This window comes from Papio anubis, chromosome 13, assembly GCF_008728515.1.
Source record: "Papio anubis isolate 15944 chromosome 13, Panubis1.0, whole genome shotgun sequence".
Classification (NCBI taxonomy): Eukaryota; Metazoa; Chordata; class Mammalia; order Primates; family Cercopithecidae; genus Papio; species Papio anubis.
The window spans coordinates 16,462,449-16,489,797 of NC_044988.1; the positions used below are offsets into that span (position 1 = coordinate 16,462,449).

At 35.6% G+C, this 27,349-nt stretch overlaps 1 long non-coding RNA gene across 2 annotated transcripts in view; it reads left to right on the forward strand.

Moving 5' to 3' along the window:
* LOC103878450 overlaps positions 1–27,349 on the forward strand; it is a 152,725-nt gene that overhangs the window by 30,227 nt on the left and 95,149 nt on the right. For both annotated transcript variants that reach the window (XR_001895984.3, XR_002517665.2), the window contains exons 3-4: positions 263–429; positions 3,165–3,331. This is a non-coding gene — a long non-coding RNA (uncharacterized LOC103878450). The remainder of the gene's footprint in view (positions 1–262; positions 430–3,164; positions 3,332–27,349) is intronic.

Sequence of the window (27,349 nt, forward strand, 5' to 3'; positions counted from 1 at the left end):
TACACTGAAGTAAGCACTCTGAAACTGCAAATCCACTACCCTTTAAATTAGCACCTGCTTAATCAAAGTCATACGGCCTGGGAAGGAGGCAGAGAGAAGATGGTTATCTGTGATTTAACAGTGGTTAAATAGCCATACCATTATGCACTTGCAATGCTTGACTATTTTCTCTATCCATATTTTTAAAGGATTACTATATTTCCAGCATTGTAATTCTCATTGTTTATACAAAAAAATATATACAAATTCTCTTCTCTCTTAGAGCTTGTAGTCTGGTCTAGTCTAAGACAAGAAAATAATCAACTATAATAGAATTGTATAAGCACCATAGTAACACAAGAAGAAGATGCTTTTGGAACGTGTAGAGGAGATATCTACGTACATTATGTGGGAGTGAAGAAATCTGTGCTGATGGAACATACACCTGAGGTAACATCTGAATATTGGTTAAAAGTTAATAGGCAAAGAAGAGAGAAGGTTGGTGTTGGGGATGCTATAAGAAACTACCTGGATCTTCCCTTTGGGACTTATTTCCCAGCTGCCAGAGCTCTGGTGACTGAATGCCTTCAGCTGTCAGTGTCCTCAGGACATTTCCTTTGGCAATTTCCATTTGCCCTTTTGCCAGGGGCAACCTACTTTCATTAACTGCTCTCTGGAGGAACATAAAGATTAACCGACTCTGCACAACAAGTGACAACTCTGAAAAGCTTTCATAGCTTCAGAGCTTTCTATGAATTTAATTGTGGTCTTTGTTGAGACCACAACATCTCCCAACATTTCTGCCTAGTTATCTTCTCTTCCTTCCTTTTCCCTTTCTCTCTGTATCTCTTGTCCCTAAGAGAACTCCTAATATATTCTATGTACTCTAATATATGTCTTTAAAACCTGCTTCCTGGAAAACCCAAACTTTATCAGCTGGTACCAGGAGTGGTGTGATAGTACAGATACTAAGATGAGATGCAGGAGTGAATCACATATCAATTGGCTAGTGATGACGACTCCATCACTGATGGTAGCTGGAATATGCATAACTCCTTGCACAAAGTAAATCTTTAATAATTAAAATTTTTTATCAATAGTGAATAAGGAAGAATATGCCAGTTGTTTTAATTACTGTTGTTTAACAAACTACCCCAAATTTTATGCTTTAAAACAGGGTGTTTTGGTTACCTGGGCTTAGCTGGAGAGTTATAATTTAGGAGCTCCCATGCTGTCGCTCTCTGGTGTTGACTGCAACTGCAAACATCTGACAGTTCAGTTGGGCTAGATGTTTAAGGTGGCTCACTCACCTGGCTGGCAGTTGATATGCTCTGTTGGCTGGGAGCTCAGGTGGGGCTTTGAAGTGGTCTCTGAGGGAATGTGGTCTCTGCTTGTGGTTTGGGCTTCATGTGACATGAGGTCTAGGATCAGAGAATGATCTAAGAGCTAGTGTTCTGAGAGGCCCAGGCAGAAGATAAAAATCTTCTTATAGCCTTACATCTAAAACTATGTAGCAACACTCCCATTGTATTTAATTCGTCAAAAGCAAGTCATAGGACCAATCCAGATTCCAGGGAAAAGGACTACACAAGGATGTGAATACTGAGATAGGTGTTTTGCTGGGTGACCACTTTAATATCTAGCTACCATGCAAGGGGCAATCTATCAAGTATTTGAGAAATCTGTGGGTGTGAGGGAGAGGGGAAGGGATAATAATAACTATAAGAAGAGTGAAATTGGGTGGCTGGTGCTAAGCATGATTAATGGTTTGGAAAAAGCTATAAAAAGCAGGGAGTGTTTAATCAGCAATTAAATACTGAGTATAAAAGCCAGAAGCCCTGCTTAGTAGCATGTAAAGAGGCTCTCATCTTAGTCAGAGGAATGGGAAATCATACAATATTTTATCCTAAGGACATAAAGCTATAAAACAAAAGGATACAGGGGTAGTGGAACCCCTCATGTTCCCATTTATTTTTCTGGTATGGATCATTTAAAATCTAGATGAACTCTGAAGGAAAACAGTAGACTACTGTAAATCAATGGACTATTATAAACTCAATACTGACAAAATATAATACTTATACTAGAACAGATTAACATGACCTCAGGAACATGGTATGTGGCCATTGAACAAATGAATGCTTCTTTTCCATCTTATCCATAAAGAGATCAGAAGCAGTTCATATTCACCTAGAAGAGAAGAATATACATTTATGGCCTTACAGGCCCCAGGGCTATATTAACTCTCCCACCTACTGTCATAATAGTCTGAAGTGATGTGGGCTGTTTGGGCATCTCAGACAACATGACACTGGTGCCTATATTGATGTCACTATGCTAATTGAACCAGATGATCAAGAAGTAGCCAATAAGCTGAGGCCATTGTTGAGACATATATGCCTTAGAGGGTGGGAGATTAATTCTATTAAGCCTAAGTGGCTCACCATGTTAGTGAACTATTTAGGGGTCAATTGGTCTGAGACATTCTATGACATACTCTTGAAAGCAAAAGACTCATCATTGCATCTCACATTACTTTCCATGAAGAAGGAACCATATAATGCCCAGTGGGTTTCACTGGGTTCCAAAGGCAACATACTCAACTCCTGGATTTACCAATACCTCTGATATATTAAATGGCATGGAAAGCTGCCGAATTTGAGTAGAGACAAGAGTGGAAAAGGGTTATGAAGCATGTCCAGGTTGCAGTTCAGGAGGCCCTGCTGTTTGGGTTATATGATCAAGAAAATGTAACATTGATGATACTTGTGGGAAGAAAAGATGGCATGTGAAGTTAAGATAAACCCCAATAGGAGAAGCACTATGTACACTATTTGGATTTTAGTGCAAGAATTTGCCATTGTCGGTGAAAAATCATACATCAGTTGAAAAATAGTTTCTGCAATAATATTGGGCTCCAATAAAGATGAACGATTTGGCTATGGTTATGAAGTGACCATAAGGCCACAACTGCCCATCATTAACTGGATTCTAACATACTTATCAAGTCAGAATATCTAGCAAGCTGAGCAACAATCCATAGAAAGATGGAAGTGGAGGATTGGGCATGAACAGGACTGGACAGGACAGATAAGAGGTACAAGTTGGTGACTCAGACCTTCATATTATCCACCTCTCTTTCACCCATGCCTCTCCCTAACATCACTCCTTTTGTGATCCCATAGGGGCTCTCAGCTGACTGAAAAGGAAAGGATGGCTTAGTATGTGGATAAGCCAAAAAACAACTGTTCCAAAACATCCCCACACAAGGATAGGTTTGAAAGACAGCAATTTGGAAAGATCACTGATATGGGCAAAGTTTTACACAGAGTGGAAAGAGAAGTGGCCAATGGTTAGTATATATACAAACTCATGGGCAGTGACAGACATCTTAGCTAACTGATCTAAAAGAAAACATTGTCAGTAAACATGAATTACCAGCTTTCTACATGTTGCTCCAGTATTGAAAATCCTGAGGATTACTGTACTTATACCCAGAACAATATTTGCTGGAGTCCAATTTATCAGTTCTCAGGATGAGTTCTTTGCTGAAATGACGGCATACACAATTCACACAATTTAATAGAATTTAAGGGTGCTGATTGGTCTCCTCAATGGATGGTTCCATTCTGGGAACTCATCATTGATCTCACTTGCTAGAAAATTAGATATTTGAAATTAGCATCTTTGCTGTTGATCCCATGTATAGTTTGCAGACAGAGGCTGGCTGATGCCAACTGGTTGAGCCTCTGTCATCAGCCAGACCCATGTAGAAAGCTGGTAATTTGAGGTTATAATGCATAATTATATATTTTTCTGCTTGTCAGTCAATGCAGGTTCAAGGCTAAAATTCATAACATGATAAATGTATTTACTTTGAGAACCCTTTGAATGCATCTAGGTAATTCATTTACAATCTAATTAATGTTACTGACCTTCTAGAAGAGTTAGAAAAGTCATCCTAGTAGGCAAATTATAACCAAATCTGCATATACAAAATTGGATTCAAATCAAAACACCAAGGGCAATAGAGAAAATAAAAAGTAGAAAATACACACAAATAAAATTTTAGCACTGAGTATTAATTTGGATGGAGCATATGTTACACCATTATTTGAACTAATTTGTTACTTAATTTATTAGAATTCTTACTCAATTGCATTGTACACCTTTACTACATCTCTAGTTAAAATGTTCTTTCTGCAAAATGTTCTTACAGAAAATATCTAACTTCACCTGGAACACAGTAATAAGAACAATGTTATTTTCTTAAATTTTATTGACTTTTAAACATCAGATCTATTTCTCAACTCCATATTATGTATTGAGTTGAATTGGTCCTATTATCTTTCCCAGGTAATATGATCATCATTCTTTCTCCTCTTTTTATGGTTTGGTATAGCAAAAAAAACAAACATGCTGAAAACTTGTTATTGACATGAAGTACAAGTTTAACACAAAAAGTGTAGGAATCTCATTCAAAACCACAATGAGATACCATCTCACACCAGTTAGAATGGCAATGATTAAAAGTCAGGAAACAACAGGTGCTGGAGAGGATGTGGAGAAATAGGAACACTTTTACACTGTTGGTCGGACTGTAAACTAGTTCAACCATTGTGGAAGACAGTGTGGCAATTCCTCAAGGATCTAGAAGTAGAAATATCATTTGACCCAGTTATCCCATTACAGGGTATATTCCCAAAGGATTATAAATCATGCTGCTATAAAGACACATGCACACGTATGTTTATTGCGGCACTATTCACAATAGCAAAGACTTGGAACCAACCCAAATGTCCATCAATGATAGACTGAATGAAGAAAATGTGGCACATATACACCATGGAATACTATGCAGTCATAAAAAAGGATGAGTTTGTGTCCTTTGTAGGGACATGGATGCAGCTGGAAACAATCATTCTCAGCAAACTATCACAAGAACAGAAAACCAAACACCGCATGTTCTCACTCATAGGTGGGAACTGAACAATGAGATCACTTGGACTCGGGAAGGGGGGAACATCACACACCGGGGCCTATTATGGGGAAGGGGAAGTGGGGAGGGATTGCATTGGGAGTTATACCTGATGTAAATGATGAGTTAATGGGTGCAGCACAGCAACATGGCACAAGTACACATATGTAACAAACCTGCACGTTATGCACATGTACCCTAGAACTTAAAGTATAATAATAAAAAATAATTTTAAAAAAAAGAAAAAAAAGTGTAGGAATCTATGTCTGTGATATCAATGATAAAACTGAAAGATTGAACTCAAATATCTGTCTACAGTTACTGCTATACCAATGCACCAATTTTTAAATATTCCACCTCCTTCCTATGACTTGAGAAACTAGACACATTCATAGGAATAATAATTGTATTTCTCTAGTGCTTGAGAATCTCACATATTCTATAAACCTTGTATAATGAATTAGGAATCTCAGAATAGTCTGAAGTGTTGAAATCTATGAAGAACAAAACTAAAATAATACAGTAAAATTTCAGTTACCCAGAATGCTTAGCTTTGAATTATTCAACATGGCCCTTTTCTGAACTAACATTTTCTTCCTTTAGGCAATAAACATTTTAATTTCAATAATGTTTGTCAAAAAAAAATTGCATAATGAACTACAAACTTCTTAGGGTTGTAAATAATTAGGCTTTATTTTTATAAAAGCAATACAAGTACATAGGTTAAAAATTCAAATAATGCCTCAAAATTTGTAATAAAAATCAGCAGACTCCTGTCCACCCTTCTCAAACCTCAATTCTTCCACCTCACATGCAGCTACATATAAACGTTTAGGCTACTTTTTCTGGCATTTATTTCCACCTAATAAATAGTATAGCTATGCTGTTATTGATTTATGACATTTACGTTATATAACTATACTATATACTCTATGACTTATACTATGTAAACCTTTTACTTTGCGAGAGTATAATTTAACTAATTTATACCATCATCCATACAAACTATTTCTCAATCCTCTTAATGTGATTATCTGAAGACTTGATAAATCAATATTTATTTTTATATCTTATTTTAATTACATAAATATTATTAACAGGGACATATAGCATATATCATAATTAAATTCCACTTTATGATCAGTTGCTTTTCTTGCAGTTAGTCGTTGCTTTATATTTCTCATATTTGGTGTTCTATTAATTCAGTCCCAAGCTTTCAAAAACTCTCAGTATGACCAAATATGTTATTACTTTCTGTTTATTTTTTCATATTTAACAATTTTATTGAGTAAAATTTAAATACAAGAAATTATATCATTGAAAGCATACAATGCTTTGATATAATTATGCACCCATAAAATAATCACCATCATCAAGATAATGAAAATCTTCATCTGCTCCTTTACAAATCTTTCCTCCCGTTTTTTATGACTCTATAACATTTCCCAAGGCAAACACTGATCTGCTTTCTATCATTATAGATCAGTTTGCCTTGCAAAAATCATATGTGAATGGAATTATACAGTATGTACACTTGTTTTGTGGGTGTTATTTTATTCAGCACAATTATTTTGATATTTATTTATGTTGTAACATGTATAAATAGTTAATTTATCTTTATTGCTAAATAGAATTCCTTAGCGTGGACATATATAGATTCTTTGTCCATTCTTTTGTTGATGAGCACTGGATTATTTCCAGTTTTGGCTATTAAAAAAATAGAGAAGCTATAAGCATTCATCAAATCTTTGCATGGATACAACTTTCATTTCTCTAAGATAAATATCTAAAGGTGGAATGATTGGGCTCCTATGGGAGGTGTACGATTAATTTTTAAAGAAATGGCTAAACTAATTTCCCAAGTGGTTGTACTATTTTAAATTTCCTCTAGCAGTTGTATGAAAATTCTAGTCCCTCATATTCTCACCAAAACTTCCTATGGTATGGTTGCTCTTTTTAATTTTACCTATTCTCATATGTATAGTGACATCTCATTGTGGTTTTAATTTGAATTTTCCTAATGGCTAATGATATTAACTACTCTTTCACATGCTTAGTTGGCATCCATATGTTTTTGTTGGCAAAATGTTCATGTCAGTCATTTTGCTCATTTTTATTCAGTTACATGTTTTCTTCTATAAAAGTTAAACTTTTCTTCTATATGTTTTAACAGTCTTTATAAATTCTGAATACGTGTTCTTTATCAGGCATTTGATTTGCATATATTTTCTCTCAGTCTGATGTCTTTTCATTTTCTTAACAATGTCTTTAGACATTGGTTTATTTTATGGACTAAGCTTTGTTATGGTATCTGAGAAATCTTTACCTAACCGAAGGATACAAAGGTTTTGTTCTTTGTTTTTATTCAAGAAGTTTCATAGTGTTAAGTTTACATTTAAATTTAGTCTCTGATTTATCCTGAGTTAATTTTTGCTTATGGTATGGGATTTGGATTGAAGTTCATTTTTTGAATACGGAAATCCAAACATCCTAGAACTATTTATTGAAAAGACTATCCTTTCTCCATTGAGTTGCTTTTGCATCTACATCAAAAATCAGATGTCCAAATATATTTAGGTTTATTTCTTGACTCTTATTCCATTCCATTGATCTGTTTGTCTACCTTTATAACAATAGACACTATCTTGATAACCATTGCTTTATATTAAGTCTTGAAATCAGTCCTTCAAATTTTCTTTTTTCAAAGTTATTTTGGCAATACTGGGTTTTTAAATTTTCATATGAATTTTAGAATTATATTTGCACATTCTACCAAGAAATCCTGCTGAGACGTTGACTGGAATTATGTTGAATCTAGCTTTAGGAAGAACTGATGTCTTAACAATATTAAGACCTATGACATATAAACATGGGTGTAGATCTCCATTTGTTTAGTGATTCTTTAATTTCTCTAAGCAATGCTTTGTGCTTTTCAGTGTACAGATATGTGATATAACAAAGTGAGGTGTAAACCAATAACAGAAATATTATCTCATATATAATGCGACAGAGACAAAATATATGAAACAAAACTGATAGAAGAAATAGAAAAATCTATGAATATAGTTAGAGACTTCAATGCCCTTCGCCCAAATTTATAGAACAACTAGACAGAAGAGCAGCAAGAATATAGAATAGCTCCACAATACCATCACCTAGCAGAATGTATTCAATACTTATAGACTACTTTAGTGCCAACAGCAGAATATATATACAAATATATATTTATATACATAATACATATATAATACATATATGCATATATAATACATATATAAAATATATAATATAAATACATATATGTGTGTGTGTATATATATATTTAAGGGCCCATGGAATGCACACCAAGATGAACCATATCTTGGGCCCTAAAACAAAACCTAAACACATTTAAGAGAAGTGAAATCATGCAGAGTGTGTTCTCTCACTACAATGGAATCAAACTAGGAATCAATAACAGAAAGATAACAAGAAAATCTCCAGGCCAGGCATGGTGGCTCACACCTATAATCCCAGTACTTTGGGAGGTCAAGGCAGGGTGATTGCTAGAGCCCAGGAATTCAAAACCAGCCTGGGCTGTTGGAGGTTGAAAGATTGGGGGTTGTGATCAACTCAGTATATCACTGGAGTATATGAGCAAACAACAAACTGTTCTTATAAACTCAGAATGTTGGCAAACTGACAAACTATGTATGACTCCCAGAAGGAATGCTGTGGGCGGTCAGGACCCCGGCAAAAATGTTTCTTGTGATTAGGTACATCTGAAGCCTGTTAGTAGTAATATGAACTGTGATCAATTAAGCAGCTGACCAATCGTTATCTCCTTCTCCTTGCTCTTGCTACCCAATAAATACAAAGGGCTGTAGAAGCTCAGGGGCTGCCTTTGCTCACTAGAATCAGGGAGCTCTCTTCTTCTTCCCCAGTTCCCCTTCCCTTTAAAAACATCTTGCCTTTGTTTTTTGTTACCATTTTCTATATTCCATACCTTCGTTCAGATGCGACTGGTCTCGGCGTGGCTGGTACGCTGCATGTGAGTGCAAACTGAAATAACCGTGGCAGCACTGTCGCGGTGGATTTGGTCTCAAAGCAGTATAGTACTAACTGCTGTCGCAGTGGTCTCAAAGCAGTAACGAGTGACGCTGCTGTCATGATGATCTCAAGAGTCGTAACGAGTAGTAATTGCTGTCATGATGGTCTGATGCCATAACGGTAGTAACTGCTGCCATCATGGTCTCAAGCAGTAATAGTAGTAACTGCTATCATGACGGTCTCAGGCAGTAACAGTAGTAACTGCTGTCATCATGGTCTCAAGTCCGCTTGAAGTGGTAATTGCTGTCGCTGATGGTCACAGTGCCATAGCAGGTAGTAGCATGCCATCATGGTCTCAGAAAGCAGTAATAGTAAGCCTTCTATCACTTGGTGGTCTCAAAACGGTAAAGGTTTGATCTAAGCTCCCACTTCAAAACCTAGAAAAGTAAGAGCAAAATAAACTGGAAGCAAGGAGAAGGAAGGACATAATAAAGATAAGAGCAGAAATCCAACAATAGTAAAAACAGTAAAACAATAGAGAAAATAAGTAAATAAAATAATGGATTCTTTGAAAATACTTGTTAGTAATCCTCTGGTGAGACTAATAAAAGAGAGAAGACACAAATATCAGTATCAGGAATGAATGAGAAGATATCAGTACAAATCCTATAGACATCAAAAAAATAAGGATCTACTATGAGAAATTCTATGAACATAAATTTACAAATTTCATAATGTGTATGAACTGGATCAGTTTCTCAAAAAACACAAATTACAACAAATTGCCTTATGTGTAATAGACAATTTGAATAGGCCTATAACTCTTAAGAAAATTAGACTATAATTTTAAAACTCCCCAAAAAGAAATGCAAGCCAAGATGGTTTCCCTGGAGAATGCTATCAAACATTTTTTTAAGTTAATACTAATTCTAGAAAATCTCTCATAGAAAATGGAATGGGAGAGAACACTTCCAAACTTATTTTATAAAGCTAAATTACTCTGAGACCAAAAATCAGAGATATTACTAAAAGAAACTACCAATCAATATACATCATGAAAATAGATGCAAATATCCTTAAATATATATTAACACATAGAATTCATACACACACACACACACACATACATCTATATATATATATATATTTTTTTAAATACAGAGTCTCACCCTGTTGCCCAGGCTGGAGTGCAGTGGTGCGATCTTGGCTCGCTGCAACCTCCGCCTCCTGGGTTCGAGCAATTCTCTTGTGTCAGCCTCCCGAGTAGCTGGGATTACAGGCATGCACCACCACACCTGGCTAATTTTTGTATTTTTAGTAGAGATGGGGTTTCACCATGTTGCCCAGGCTAGTCTTGAACTCCTGACCTCAGATGATCTGCCCACCATGGCCTCCAAAAGTGCTGGGATTTACAGGTATGAGCCACAGTGCCTGGCCACAGCAATATTTTTTAAAGAATTCTATACCATGGCTAAGTGCCATTTATTCACCCATCGTGATTATCTATGTAGAAAATCCCTAAGAATTGACAAAACAAACCAATAAAAATGAAAAACACCCCTGGAACTAATAAATGAGTGTAGCAAGGTTTTAACATACAAGTTTAATACATAAAAATCAACTATGTTTCTGTATGCCAGCAAGGAACAATTGGGATTTAAAATTTTTAAAAAGGTACTATTTATAAGAATATCAAAAGAGTTAAATAGGAAAGTATAAATTTAAAAAATGACAGAATATATATGAGGAAAAATAAAAAAACACTGATGACAGAAATCAAATAATATCTAAGTAAGAAAAGAGATATTTTATATTTTTGTATAAGAAGACACAATATTACTAAAATATTAAGTCTGCCCAGCTTCATCTATATATTCAAGGTCATCTCCAGGAAAATACCAAGTTATTGCGTGGATATTGACAAACTGTTTTTAAATTGGAGACTGGAAAGGTAAAGGAACTAGAATAGCTAAGACAATTTTGAAAAAGAAGAATAAAGTAGATAGAATCAATCTACCCACTTTGAAGAGTTAACACATATAGCTATAGTATTAAAAAATGTGTGTCATTGGCAGAGGAATAGACACACCAATGAATGGATTAGAATAAAGTGCATGGTAGTAGATGCATACAAATATGTCTAGTAAATTTTTCACAAAGTACAAAAGCAACTCGATAGCAAAAAGATACCCTTTTCATCAAATGGTGCTAGAGCAATTGGATATCCACAGATATAAGAACCTTGATAAAAGTCCCATATCTTATATGAAAATTAACTCCAAATGTGTAGCAGATTTAAATTTAAATTATAAAAGTATGAAACTTTTAGGAAAGCATGGAAGACTGTTTTGGGAATCGTGGTGTGGGGAAAGAATTCTTAGACTTGACACTAAAAAGTACCATTTAGAAAAGAAAACAGATTAAAAATTGTACTTCATCAAAATTAAGAACTTTTGATCTGGGAATGAACTTGTTTAGAAGAAAAGACAAGTGAGAGACTGGAAGGCAACATTTGCAAACCACATATCCAACAAAATGATCGTTATCTAGAATATATAAAGAACTCTTAAAACACAAACACCCCAGTAAAAAAAAAAAAATGGGCAAAAGACATGAAGAGACATTTGCTGAAGATAATACATACATGGCAAGAAAAAAAAAACACACACACACATGAAAAGATGATCAGCTTCATTAACCATTAAGGAAGTGCAATTTAAACCACAACATCATAACAAATCTTTCAGAATGGCTTAAAAAAGAGTGACAACACCAAACATCGGCAAAGATGCTGAAAAACTAGATTGCTTAGATATGGGCAAGTAAAATGGTACAATCATTCAGGAAAATAGCTTGGCAACTTCTTAAGAAACTAAACATGCAACAAGCATGCTGCCCAGTGGCATAAGAATGATACAGTGGACTTGGGGGACTCAGAGAAATGAAAAGTTATACAAATAGAGTTTGCTATGGATTGAGCTGTGTCGCCCCAAACTTCATATGTTGAAGTCCTAACCCCCAAAGCGACTATATCTGGAGAGAGGGTCTTTAGTAGGCAGTTAAGCTTAAATGAGGTCATAAGGGTGGGCCTCTAGTATAGGACTGTGGCCTTATGAGAGGAGGATGAATCTCTCTTTCTGCCTCTTTCTCTCTGTCTCTCTTTTTCTGCCATTTGAGGACACAACAAGAAAGCAGTCATCTGCAAGCCAGGAAGAGAGCCCCGAACAGAACCCACCCTAATCTTGGTCTTCCACCCTTCAGAATGTGACGAAGTAAATGTTTGTTGTATAAGCCACCTAGTCTATGGTATTTTGTTACAGCAGTTCAAACTGACTGTAATACAGATAATTATAGCAGGTTTTTATACAATAGCCCCAAACTGGAAATAACCAGGATGTCCTTCAATAGGTGAATGGTTAAATAAACTGTGGTACATCTATACCATAAAAAATTTCTGAGCATAAAAAAAACCCCCAAATTATTGATACAAGGAACAACTTCACCAAATCCTCAGAGATCCATCCTGTGGTGATGGAGAATGTGCTGTGTTTTCAATGTATCAATGTCAGTATCGTATTGTGATATTGTGCTATAATTTCTCAAGATGTTACCATTAGGGGACACTGAGTAAAAAGTATATGGATCTTCAACTTCAAGTGAAGCAACAATTATCTCAAAATAGTTTAGTTTCTAAAAATCCATACAACTTATTCAAGATATTATAAAAACAAATACATATGCTTTTGTCTACTCTGCCCCTCTCTTTCTGCCATTTGAGGACACAACAAGAAAGCAGCCTATACTATAATAATGTCTACCTTTCCTAATTGAGAGGTTTAAAATGCTTACAACTTCATTTGAATTACATTTTATTTTTATACTTGATAAAGTGATTATTATAAAGTTTGCTTGTGTAAGAAAACAGCTGAAAAACATTTTTTTAAAACTCTTTTTGTATTTCAATAGGTTTTTGGAGAACAGATGATGTTTAGTTACATAAATAAGATCTTTTTTTTTTTGACAGAGTTTCACTCACTCTGTTGCCCAGGCAGGAGTACAGTGGTACAATTTCAGCTCACTGCAACCTCTGCCTCCTGGGTTCAAGTGATTTTCCTGCTTCAGCCTCCTTAGTAGCTGGGATTATAGTCACACACCACCACACCCAGCTAATTTTTGTATTTTTTGGTAGAGACAGAGTTTCACCATATTGGCCAGGCTGGTCTCAAACTCTTGACCTCAAGTGATCCATCTGCCTCAGTCTCCAGGCATGAGCCACTGCGCCCAGACTGGTTACATGAATAAGTTCTTTAGTGGTGATTTCTGAGATTTTGGTGCACCCATCACCTGAGCAGTGTACTCTATACCCAGTGCGTAGTCTTTTATTCCTCACCCCCTCCCACCCTTTCCCCTGAGTCCCCAGAGTCCACTGTATCATTCTTATGTCTTTGCATCCTCATAGCTTAGCTCCCACTTATAAGTGAGAGCATATGATATTTGGTAGAAAACAGCTGACATATTTTTTAAGTAGCATCATAAGATCCACGTTGAAGTATCTAGTAATCAAAGTTGTGTAAGCCTACAAAGATCATACAGAATGGCCATTAAAATCTATAGATTATTCTTGAAATAGATGTATGTACACATTTGTATGTGTATGAGTGTGTGTGTGTTTGTGTACGTGCTTGGGGGTGCCTACAGCCTTTAAAGATCAGTAAGACCAAGTTTAAGGTCTATTGGAATGAACTTTGAGACAAGTGTGAGGCCCTGAATGTTAACATAATTATAGTTTCCTCTACCCTGAGTGGACAAGTAGCCTGAGTGGCTAGACTAATAATCTTGTAGAAAGTGATGTGAGATGTCTAAGTGTTATTTGGGGCAATGAATCGATGGTTTTCAGGAAATGGTGCTTTTGCATGGACTTCTCCATGGTATGATGCATATTCTTTGATTCGGTATTACCAAGGTACTAATGGCAGAAGCAGAGGATAATTAAGGACTCTAGGAAAAGAGGGATGATATATACCCACAAGAAAACTTTAACAGCCCCCAAGACAATTTTACGATATACCTAACAAGAAGGGAGAAGGAATTTTTGATTCCCAGTGGTTTTACTGATCACTTTTCCAGACTCCTGTCCTCAGGTCTCAGTCCCAACCTTCTTGTATAAAAACCTAAGAGGAAGGAGCATTGGATGCATGACATATTACTGAGAAATTCATTCCACTGCAAGACACAGAAAACCTTAAGCAGCACCAACACATGAGGTGATTGATTCCACATTGCAAGAATTTTGGGAGGACAGCCCAAGGCGGAAGTGGTGCTCAAAAAATGTACAGGGACCCCAACTTTTAGGTCTGTTCTTTCACTTTTTCATATGTTACTCCACCTCCAAATTCATGTGTGTGTTTTAGTAAGAAAGAAGTAGGGCAAAGGGCTCACACAAAAGTTACACCAATCTTGGAAAATGTTCACTATTTTTTTTTTTTTTTCTGAATTTGGCCTATAACAGATAAATATTCTTTACTATGAAACCGTTCTTTTGCAAATGCACATTGATGAAATGGAAATGGAAAATGATAAGAAAGAGAAAAATGTATTTAAATGACAGCCAAATTAATACAGATTTGGGCTGAGTACAAGTATACAAAGCTTAAGGGATAGACGCATTTTTAGACTACTCAAAAATTGCCGGAGGTTTATTAAGGTAGTGTGCAAACATCCTTTGTGTCCCCTTTAATACTGTAAAACAGTAGAGCTTCCCACGTGATCAGGATAATTTTACAAAAATACATTTTGCTTAAATGATTTATCTTTTCTTCTGAATGAAATATAAACATCTCCTCTTGGCTAGTATTTAGGATTCTTAACATTATGTCCCCCATCTTACTGTGATAGATTTTTTCTCACTACACACCTATATGCATGCCTTGTAATAACCCCTGCTTTTTTCCTGAGCTATTACACACTTGCTCATGCCATGTCCTCCACATCTGCCTGTCTGTTAAAACTGTATCCATAGAAATAAAAAAAGTGGTTGTTTGGGACAAAAGTATGTGTGGTAAGAATTGACTGGAAAGAGGTACAAGAGAATGTTCTGGGGTGACAGAAATGTTCTATCTTGAAATGAGATTAAATTACCTGAATGCTTACATTTTCTCTAACTCAATGGCACATGTAAGACCTGTATAAATGTAAATTTCATGTATCACATGCAAGTTATACCTCAACATTAAAAAAATGTACTGGCATCTAAAGCTCTTTGCCAAAGCCATTAGGTAATAAAGACAATCCCAATAATCCCCTCTGTCCCCTAAATGATGGGGACTGATTTTCCATCCTTTGAACTTTCAAGTTCTTTTTAAAAAACAGTGTGTGTGTGTGTGTGTGTGCACATACATGCAGGCACATACATAAAATCATACCATATTCTGCATGTTTTTATGGTATATTGATACTTGTCTTATGCCCCTTATTGTACTGTAAGTACCTTTGTTAAGGAACTGACTTACTTGCTCTTTTAATCCTTTCATCATCTGGCACAGTATCTTGGGCATTGTATGTGTTCAGTAACATTTATCAAATTGTGAATGGGCAACCTGGGGGCAGAACCTCCTCTAGTAACTCTAGGTATATCGTATGCATTCCGTTGTATCCTATATCTTTTAGGCTTATAATTGTAACTTAGAAGCCGTCAACACAATGTAGGCTTGAGATCTTAGAACCATTAATGATCTTCATGAATATTGCATAATTTCTCTTCTGTGCTGTGTTAGGCAGTTCTTGCATCACTATAAATAAATAACTGAAGCTGGCTAATTTGTAAATAAAAGAGGTTTAATTGGCTTACAGCCCTGCAGGCTGTACAAATATAGCAAAAGCAGGAGCAAGAGGGGGAGGAGGTACCAACATTTTTAAACAACTGGATCTCACAAGAACTGTCACAAGGACAGCACCAAGGGAATGGTGCTAAACCATTAATGAGACATTCAACCCCAAGATCCAATCACCTTCCACCAGGCCCCACCTCCAATATTGAGATTACAGTCTAACATGAAATTTGGTGGAGCCACAGATCCAAATCATACATATGCCTTGTTGAAAATTCAACATCCCCTCTTTCAGTCATGATTCCTATGCTGTATCCAGGGTTAGGGGGTGAAGAAAGATAAAAACCAAGATGAGATGTTAATTCCTCGTGGCTATATCATGACCAGTTTCCTGCATTGACTGGATTTTTGCCTTGTTTTGTGGTTGTTCCTTTATGTCCAGCTGGAATTGAACCAAACGTGGATATGGGCCTCTTTTTAAAATTTCTGATTCCTGTCTCTTTCAAAAAAAATCCTCACATGTACCTGTTTTTTTGTGACACTTTTGATTTAGTGCCTGTGGGTGATGGGAAGGAGTTTACTCAATTTCAGAAACACGATCAACTTGAAATTCAACACTCTTCTGTGTTAGTCAACAATTTTCCATCTGTAAACATTTGCTTTATCTTCTTTGTCCCTCCCTTCAATTAAGAATTTTTTTTTCTCCCAGCACTTTGGGAGGCCGAGGTGGTTGGATCACAAGGTCAGGAGATCCAGACCATCCTGGCTAACACAGTGAAACCCCATCTCTACTAAAAATACAAAAAAATTAGCCGGGTGCCTATAGTCCCAGCTACTCAGGAGGCTGAGGCAGGAGAATGGCATGAACCCAGGAGGCGGAGCTTGCAGTGAGCTGAGATTGCACCAGTGCACTCCAGCCTGGTGACAGAGTGCGACTCCATCTCAAACAAAAAAAAACGAAAAAACAAAAAAACCTCAATTTTCTTTTGCAGAACAATTTAATTTGTTGTAATGCTCACCCTCAAACATAGCCAAAGTCTTGCCAGTTCAAAGACTAGGTGAAAATTGAAATTTATACTTTGTAAAGGCTAGAATTGACCCTGTTGGAAAAGACTGCATCCTTTTCTGTGGTGTCATCTGAGGAGTATGTCTCTTAAATAAGAATCTAATATTGAAATGTCTGGATCATTTGATCCATTACTCCTGTCTCAAGAATAAAGATCCCTTTCATTCGTAATTAAAATGTCTAAATCATTTCTAAAGGTAAAAGAACCTAGCCTTTTGTAGTTCTTGCACCATTCTGGCTACCAGGGACATAATCTCTTGTACTTGAGCCTCTATAATGACTGTGTTAGAACAAATATTGCTCCTCTTGCTCTGACATTTTCCAACAAACAATACCCAGAAGCTGAATGTTTTGTACAATCTCTAAAGCTATCTTGAGAGCGATGCATACTCAGTGATATTATACTCTTTTATTTTGATTGCCCCAGTTGCCTCTGGTGGAGCTTATATTTGTAGTGAGTTTGCCAGATTTGGTAGAAACAACAGGTAAGAGAGGGAGGGAGAATTGGATGGGCCTGAAGAGATTTGAATTTCTAAGTTCAGCAGCAATTCTGTCTATAACTGCAGTGATCTGTTAGTCTCAGTATACAGTCAAAAATATCTCATTTATCTGGCTTAGGAAGCTCTGAAGAATATGAAACGTAAAGCTTCTCTACAACCAACCTAAATTTATTAATTTGCTAAAAAGATGATGATGTAAGTTCATAATTTCAATATAATTCAACATAATTTCACATTGAAAATATTTTTTTCTGATAAAGAGAACAAGACCATATTTTGTTAAGCTTTAAAGTGACATCTAAAAATATGTCTTCATATCTTTGTGTGTGTGTGTGTTCCTGACTGAGCATTGTTATAATGTTTTGCCACATATTGATTACATTCTTATAATCAATAAGATATTGATTATAGTATCTATGAAGGTAGTATCTATGAAGATTGGCCATTATTTATTAACATATGATTTTTATTGTAATTCTATTTGCTTTTTTCTGATGTGCTGATCTCAATACTACCTGACCTCAAGACTAACTATAAAGCTACAGTAATTAAGACAGTGTGGTATTGGTAAAATAATAGTTGAATTGATCAATGTACTAGAATAGAGAGCCCAGAAATTAATTGACATAAAAATAGTCAACTGCCTAGAACAAAGGCAATACAATGGAACAAAGATAGTCTTTTCAACAAATAGTGTGAAACGACTGGACATACACATGACAAAATGTAAATTTAGACAAAAATGTTGCACCCTTCACAAAAATTACCTCAACATGGATTTGTAGAGCTAAATGCAAAATGCAAAACTGTAAAACTCCTAAAAGATGACACAGGAGAAAATCTAGATGACCTTGGATTTTGCAATGACTTCTGAAATACACAACAAAAGGAAAGACCTATGAAAAAATTATTGATACATGAAAGTTTATCAAAATTAAAAACTTCTGCACTGCAAAAGACACCGTCAAGGGAATGAGAAGACAAGCTACAGACTGGAAAACATATTTGTAAAAGACATATCTCATAAACAAAGAACTGTTATCCAAAATACATAAATAACTCTTAAAATTCAACTATAAGGACACAATGTGATTTAAAAATAGGCAAAAGATCTGAACAGACACCTCACCTAAGAAGATAAACAGATGCAAAATAACTATAAAAATGTGTTCCACATCATTAAGGAAAAACTGAAGCAACAGTAAGATACCACTACACATTTATTGGAATGGCCAGAATCAAGAACAGTGCCAGCATAAAATACTGGAAAGAATAAGGAGCAACAGAAAGTCTTATTCATTGCTGCTGGGAATAAAAAATGGTACAGCCACTTTGGACATTATGGTAACTTCTTACAAAACTAACCATATTCTTATATGATCAGGCAATTTTGCTCCTTAGTGTTTACTGAAATGTTTTGAAAACTTATGTTCACACAAAAATCTGCATATGGATTTTTATAGCAACCTTCATTCATAATTGCCAAAACTTGGAAACAACCATAATGCCCTATAGCAGGTGATTGGAAAAACTGTGGTACATCTATAGAATGGAATATTATTCAACACTAAAAGGAAATAAGCTATCAAGTCATGAAAAGACATGGAGGAACTTTAAATCCATATTACTAAGTGAAATAAACCAATCTGAAGCCTACATACTTTATGATTCCAACCACATGGCATTCTGAAAAGGCAAAACTATGGAGATAGTAAAAAGAAGTTGTTGCCAGGGGTAAGGGGAGAGGGAAGGGTGAGTAGGTGGAGCACAGAGGATTTGTAGGGCAGTGAAACTACTATTCTGTATGATACTATAATGTTGGATACATTTGTCAAAACCTGGAAAAGATACAACATCAGCCGTGACCCCCTAATGTAAACGATGGACTTTGGGTGATAATGATGTATCAATGTGGGTTCAGTGATTATAACAATTATAGCACCCTGGTGCAGAATATTGATAGTGGGGAAGCAAGCTCTATGTGTGTAGAGGATGACAGGAGATAGGGAATATATAGACACTCTGTACGTTCTGCTCTGTTTTGCTATGAACTTAAAACTACTCTAAAAATAAAGCCAATTTAAAAGAAAAAAATCTATTATGCTGGAATGTAGTCTTTGACTTAACCTGGAAGTTGCAGAGAGGATGAGTTTTCAGGGTTTGCTATAAGCATTTTATGGAAGTTTTTGGTTCAGGTCATGAGTAATCATATTTGGAATCATTTCTTCTGTAAAACTGGCAGGATCAGAACTTGACTGGGTTTCTGAATCCAGGGATACAAATAAAGAGTTGGCATTTATCAATTTGTTAGGAATGGGAAAAGGAGAGAATTGTGAAATGTAGAAAAGTGGTATAAGACAATACATTTGATAGTGACATGACTGCCTTGAAAAGTAAAGATGAGACCCCAAGTAAATTAAGTCAGGTTTCTGGAATGTCTTCTGTCACACCAAACAATAGGGAAAAAAATACATGATGGTCTGATAACTGGAAATAATCTGAATACTTGGCTTAATGGTGGGCATTGAGGGAAGTAGTTGATGGGGAGTGTATTTCTTTTTAATCATTACATGAATGTTTGCTGGATGGGTGAATACGATCTTTGACATTTTGGTTTTTCACATAAAATATTTTCATGTCAGCAGCTGAGAAATAATATGAGAATAGATCTTAGGCTGGTAAATGACTAAAGGAAGTGAAAACATTGAATGTCTATATAAATTTGTGTATGAGAAAGAGATTCGAAGAGGGAATGTTTTTCCTGAACCCACGAACAATTTTACTTTCTGTTTGCTGATATATTAATTTGAGAAAGATTTTACTTACAGAATTACACTTGGATAAATTAATACAGTTTGAATAAAGATATTGCCCATCCTATCACACAATTGGATGGGTGATAATGATGAATGGGGATGAGACCTCAAAGGTCTCAACCAATAACCAAAAGATATTTGTTAAATTGCCTTTTAAGGCCAGAGGATACTTGAGGAAATTTTGATAAATGTTTGTGCATCCAAGTTGAATTTCGGAAATTGGACGGATGCTGAACATGAATCTGAAGTTGGGTATGAGTGGACAATTTTAAGAATAATAGATGCTAGACATTTAGTGAGGGAAAAATAAATACCACCTTAATTATAATGACACTGGGCTTTTTACTTTTAGTATCGACAAGGTGGTTCTAAAATTTGGTATGGATTCTAGAATACCAAAAGCCATCTTTAAAAAATGAAAATAAAATTGAAGGAATCATGGTATCTGACTTCAAGGCTTACTATAAGTCTGTGGTAATGAAGACAGTCTTAATTTGAATAAGGATGAACAAATAGATCAACAGAGTAGAACAGAGAGTCCAGAAATAGGCTAACATTTGATTTTCAGTCAAAGATTCACAGCAATTAAATGCAGGAATGGATGTCTTTTATGTGTATAATATTGGAACAACTGGATATTCATATGGAGAAAATAAACTAGAATGCTATCTCCTATTACACCAAAAATTAATTTGAGATGTCTTGGATCTAAACATAAAAGCTTAAAATATAAAACCTTTAAAAGAAAATATAGAAGAATATCTTTAAAACTTAGGGATGAAACAAAGTTTTCTTAGACAGAATAGAGAAAACAACAACAGTAGAAAAAAAAATGATAATTTAGACTTCATCAAAAATTTTAAAAAATATTTTCAAAAGATATTATTAAGAGAATGAATTAGAAATACACAAAAACAATAAAATGTTTTCAACACATGTATCTGAGAAAGGACTGCTATGCAGGGTATAAGAAGAACTTATGCAACTCAGTAGTAAATGATAAACCTTAAAAGTGTACAAAACATTTGAACAGATACTCTACAACAGGAGATATGCAAATTAGCACTTGAAAAACTATTCAATATCAGGGAAATGCAAGTTAAAATCACAATGAGATACTGCTACATACCCAGCAAATCTCATTGAATGGGATTGTTAAGATTTGTACATTTCTTTGTAAGTAAATTTTACCTCAAAAGAGCTGTGAAGAAATATTGAGCTATAACTAATGGTGTCCATCCTGAAGCATTTAGCAAGCAATGTAGTGGTCTGTAAATTCCTTAGATATACTTCAAAAAATAGAATGAATGGAATAATAGAGGAGGGAAGTTACATAAACATGTGATGAAATGAGGTTAGTAAAATATTAATTGTAGAATCTAGTAGGCAGTGTATGATTGTTCATTGTAAAATTCTTTCACAGTGTTATGTTTAAATATTTTCCTAAGAAAATGTTGAAATATTATCTCAGATTGAATTGATGTAATGTAGGAATGACTGAAGAGCAACAAAGAGGATACATTTGTAGGGAAATCTTCTAAGTACATATTAACTTCTTAAAACAGTAATAAAACATTTTGAGCTTTAAAATGTATGTAGAATTTTAAGATGTGAGAAGAATAGTACAGAAAAGGGGAGATAAATGAAGTTAAAGGGCCCTAGATTCTTGCATTGTCTAGAAAGTGTAAAAAGTTTAAATTTAATATACATACTAATAAATCTGGAATGTAAGTTCTAATTGTTAAGGTAAGCAAAAAAATACAAACCAAGAAATGTATAAGTAAAAGCTAATTGAAAATTAAATACAAAGATTACTCCCAAAAAGAGGAGAAACAGAGAAACATGAAAACCAATAAGAAAAACAAAAATAAGCCGATGGGGTGGAAAACTCAAATAGTATCACAGTAGACATAAGTTCATATGTATTAATAATTATGATAAATGTAAATGTATTAAATGATACAATGTTTAAAATACATTGTTATATTGGATTAAACAATAAAACCCAAATATATGCTGCCTACAAGAAACTCACCTTAAATACAAGAATGAATAAAATTTAAAAGCAAGAGGATGTTAAAAGGAAATACCATATACAGTATCAAGAAGAGTCAGTGAAGTTACAATAATATAAGTCAAAGTAACTTAATGAAAAAATAGAGATAAAAACAGGAATTTTATAATACTGAATGCGTTTACCAGGAAGAAATGGTAAGCTTAAATTTATATGCATCTGATGGGATAGCCTCAAAATATACAAAGCAAAATCTGACAGAAATAAGAGAAGAAATAGATAAATCCATAACTATAGGAGTATGCACATCTGTCTCAATAGCCGACAGAATAAGTAGATAGGCAAATCAGTAAGGACGGAATGATTTGAACTTAAGGAATGCTAGCAAACCTTAAGTTATGTATAAATACAGGAGCAAATAACATTCAATAATAATTGTATCAACAAAGCTAAGATATGCTACTGAGAATTAAAATACTCTGTGAGATTTCCTTGTTGATGAAATTTCTTTATCAAAGACTCCACATTTATAAGAGACTATAATACGTTCCAAGGTGAATCTGTTGAATTTTACATAGCAGTCTTCTGCAAGGGACTCCATTTAAGCCACTGTAAAAAAAAATCCATTGTCAATTACCTTATAGTCAATTTTCCATCAATACAATTTTACTGCAATAAAATGTGGAGATATTATGTCAACTGAATGATGGAGTGGAGATTCCATTTTATGATATGAGTCAAGAATGGCTTGAACACAAAGCCCTTTATAATCTGCATAATCTTTACCTACCAGTATTTCCCAATGTTACTTCATTACTTCTAAAAAATAATATAAAAATTAAATAAGTATTCTATGTAGCAGATAACATGCTGGTGGGCACCAGAGGGATTAATAATCTCTATCAGCCATTCAGAGCTTTAAAGGAGTATATGGCTTTTAGCATAGTATTCATAACTGCCATTCAGTAAAATATATGCTGATCGAGTTAATTGTTGCTTATTAAAAGATGCTTTATAAATGCTGGTTGTATAAAATTGTATTGGACAAAACTAAAAATGCAGTTACTATATTTATTAGTTGCTTTCAAAGATGAGGTGTATGCCTTAGCAGAAGATTTTACTTTGGCACAGACATGAAAGTCCCTGAAATCCTAGGAATCAAAAGTACAAAATGAAATTTCCTTGTGAATTTTGATTCATTAACTGATTGGTTAATTCCTTTCTTTATTCAATAAATATTTATTTACTGTAAATTATGCATCAGAGACAGTGCTAGTAATTAAGAGATCAGTGATTAAGATTGACAAAGCCCTGTCTTTCTAGCCTTCATAAGCACACATCTTAGTTTGGGAGGTGTGGTGGTTAATAGTAAGTGTCAACTTGATTGGATTGAAGGATGCAAAGTATTGATCCTCGGTATGTCTGTGAGGGTACTGCCAAAGGAGGTTAACATTTGAGTCAGTGGTCTGGGAAAGGCAGACTCACCCTTAATCTGGGTGGGCACCATCTAATCAACTGCCAGTGTGGCTAGAATATAAAGCAGGCAGAAAGAAATGAAGAGACTAGACTGGCCTAGCCTCCCAGCCTATATCTTTCTCCCATGCTGGATGCTTCCTGACCTTGAACATCAGACTCCAAGTTCTTCAGTTTTGGGACTTGGACTGGCTCTCCTTGATCCTCAGCTTGCAGATGGCCAATTGTGGGACCTTGTGATTGTGTGAGTTAATACTTAATAAACTCATATGTATATGTATATATATATACACACCCTATTAGTTCTGTCCCTCTAGAGAACACTGATGAATATAGGAGGCCAGTATTTTATTTTATTTTATTTTATTTTTTTTTGAGATGGAGTCTCGCTCTGTCGCCCAGGCTGGAGTGCAGTGGCCGGATCTCAGCTCACTGCAAGCTCCGCCTCCCGGGTTCACGCCATTCTCCTGCCTCAGCCTCCCGAGTAGCTGGGACTACAGGCACCCGCCGCCTCGCCCGGCTAGTTTTTTGTATGTTTTAGTAGAGATGGGGTTTCACCGTGTTAGCCAGGATGGTCTTGATCTCCTGACCTCGTGATCCGCCTGTCTCGGCCTCCCAAAGTGCTGGGATTACAGGCTTGAGCCATCACGCCGGGCCGGAGGCCAGTATTTTAAAAATAATTTTTAAAAAGGTCTCCCAACTTATGACACAATTAATCATTTAATTGTGATTGTAATGAGGCTCTGATGATAAATTAGATGAAGCAGAAGAGTGAGGTCATTGTCAGCCCAAATAACAAGCAGACTGAGTCTCTCTAAAAGGAAACGTGTTTTGGGAATAGGGTGTTGCAATGGGAATATACGTGCCATAGTTAACTATATGTATATTCAGGGAGGTGAAGGAAGACAAAGGTTTTTAAAGGAAAAAAATAAGGGGGATTTTACATAATCGTTTTGAAACAATTATCCTTGGCTACAAGGATTAATAATAAGGGTGGCAACCAGTTCCAGGTTGGATAGGTAGTTGCTGGGCAGATCTTCTCACAGAAGTATTTTTTTTTGTTTCAGATTGTGTGGCTGTTGTATGAGGTTGTGATTTTTGCAGTCTTTTGTGATAGATTTTGTTACCAGGCCCCAAGCATTAGAACCCTTTCTTCAAGGCCTTCTCTGGTTCAATTTATCAGGGTTTTCCTAATATCAGTGACTCCATTTTAATTCCGACAACTTTCACAGCAAATACCCCAGACTGAGGGAATAGCCAATGTGTCAAGGACTTATCTCTTCCTTAAATAAGATAGAGTACTTATTAAATTGAGAGGCCATTTATGATCTAAATGAGAGTTGGGGTTCATGAGTGGAATAGAGGACTGTATCCAGATCAGGCAAAGCTTTAAGGAGACGTTAAGGAGTTTTTTCTTTATCCTCAGAGAATAGAAGCCTCCAAAGGATTTTAAACAAGAAAATGAAAGAATTCTTTAAAACATTATTCTGAATTGACTCAAGGCAGGATTCTCTGCAAGAAAGCCATTATAAAATATCAGCCATGGTCCCAGACAACTTTTCTAATGGTCTGAACTGGGATAGTAAAAACGGAAATCAAGAAGATGTGGCATCTACATCTTTTCAGTCATGTGTAGGGGCTAAAAAGGTTGCTCTTACAGAATTAGAGAGTATAATTGTGTTACTAGAGGCTGGCAAGTGTAGAGTAGGAAAGTGGATATGGAAAGGTTGATAAATGGGTACAAAATTACAGTTAGATAGGAAGAATACATTTTATTGTTCTATAGCACAGTAGATGACTATAGTGAACAACTTATCGTATATTTCAAGATAGATAAAAGAGAGGAATTTGGATCAGTTGTGGTGGCTCACGCCTGTAATCCCAGCACTTTGGAAGGCTGAGGTGGGTGGATCATCTGAGGTCAGAGTTCAAGACTAGCCTTGCCAAAATGGTGAAACCCCATCTACACTAAAACAAAAATCATCTGGGCGTGGTGGCAGGCACCTTTAATCCCAGCTACTTGAGTGGCTGAGGCAGGAGAATCGCTTGAACCTGATAGGTGGAGGTTGTAGTGAACCGAGATCTTGCCACTGCACTCCAGCCTGGGCAACAAGAGTGAGACTCCATCTCAAAAGAAAAAGAAAAAAGAATTTGAATATTCCTCAAAGATGTGATAAATGTTTGAAGTGATAGATATCTCAATTACCCTGATTTGATCACTACACACTGTATGCATGTATCAAAATATCACAGATACCCCATAAATATGTATTGTAATTATGTATGAAGTAAAAATGCTTTTAAAAAGGAAAAATGATTTTATTCAAGAAATAATTAGTTTTTAGAACAGAAAAGAAAGCTGGTACTTTATTGTATATGAGGGATAAGGAGAGTGAGACGTCAGAGTTGATGCCACGTTCCTAGTCGTTCTAACTATACGCAGTTGTGCTCTCCTTTGAGATTCTAAACAATAAAAGGAAGAAGAGCAGGACCATGATGATGATGAAGTAGACACTTGCATATGTTATTCTAAAATTCAAATGAAAGGTGTGGGCAATAAATAAGAAGTTGATAAGCAGATAAGCATTGCCTAGGGGAAAAATATAAAGTAGAAGTAAAGCAAGATTAGTTTTAATGTTTGAGGAACTCTTTTATTTAAAGACCATATAGAAAGGAAAAGCCAGTAGACACAGAATGAAAGGTGATATTTGTTTGTTTTTCTTTCTTTTTTTAGACAAGTTCTTGCTCTGTTGCCCAGGCTGGAGTACAGTGGTGAGATCATAGCTTACTGCAGCCCCAACCTTCCAGGCTCAAGTGATCCTCCCACCTGAGCCTCCCAAGTAACTGGGACCACAGGCATGCACCACCACACCCACCTGATTTTTGTATCTTTAGTAGAAATGAGGTCTCACTATGTTGCATAGGCTGGTCTTGAACTCTTAGATTCAGGCAATCCTTCCGTCCTGACCTCCCAAAGTGCTGAGATTACAGGTGTGAGCCATCGTGCCCAGTCTGAAAGTGATATTTGTGAGAAGAAAACCTATAGGTGTGGTGTCATCTAAGGCAAGGGAGGGTGTTTTGAGAATAAGGGAGTGATAAGTGCTGTTCCTCAGAATGAAATCTCATTGTAATGGAAGCAGGTTTGTTGAGTGTTCTCTTTGAAATGCAAATGTTATCTGTCTCTGCTTAGACTGATGATCTACTTACTGCAGGTGATAGAAAAGAAAATACTTGAGAACTAGTGACTTCATATTGCAAAGAGTGCATGGTGCCAAATCTATTCTAGAATAACATTTATCTCTTGAATGGTATAATTTAGGATGTCTTCATTTAATTCACTGCTAATGTTGTATTAGAAGTTAATATGACTTGTCAGTGCATTATTGTACTCAACGTTGAAAAGAATTCTTTCTGACATTAGGTATGAGCATCTGAAAGTCTGAATGTGTTTGAAATCATGCATAAATACAAGTATTATACCATCAGTTACTTATATAGGAAATTCTCATCCACTCTCCCATTCAGCAAACATTTCTTAATTGCCTGATATATGCCAGCCATTACTAAATGCTGGGGATGTAAAAAATTATCTTGAAACACAATTTTTGTAAACCACCACACTCTTGGGGAAAATACGTGTGGCCTGTGGAGGAGGAGGAGGTGAGCT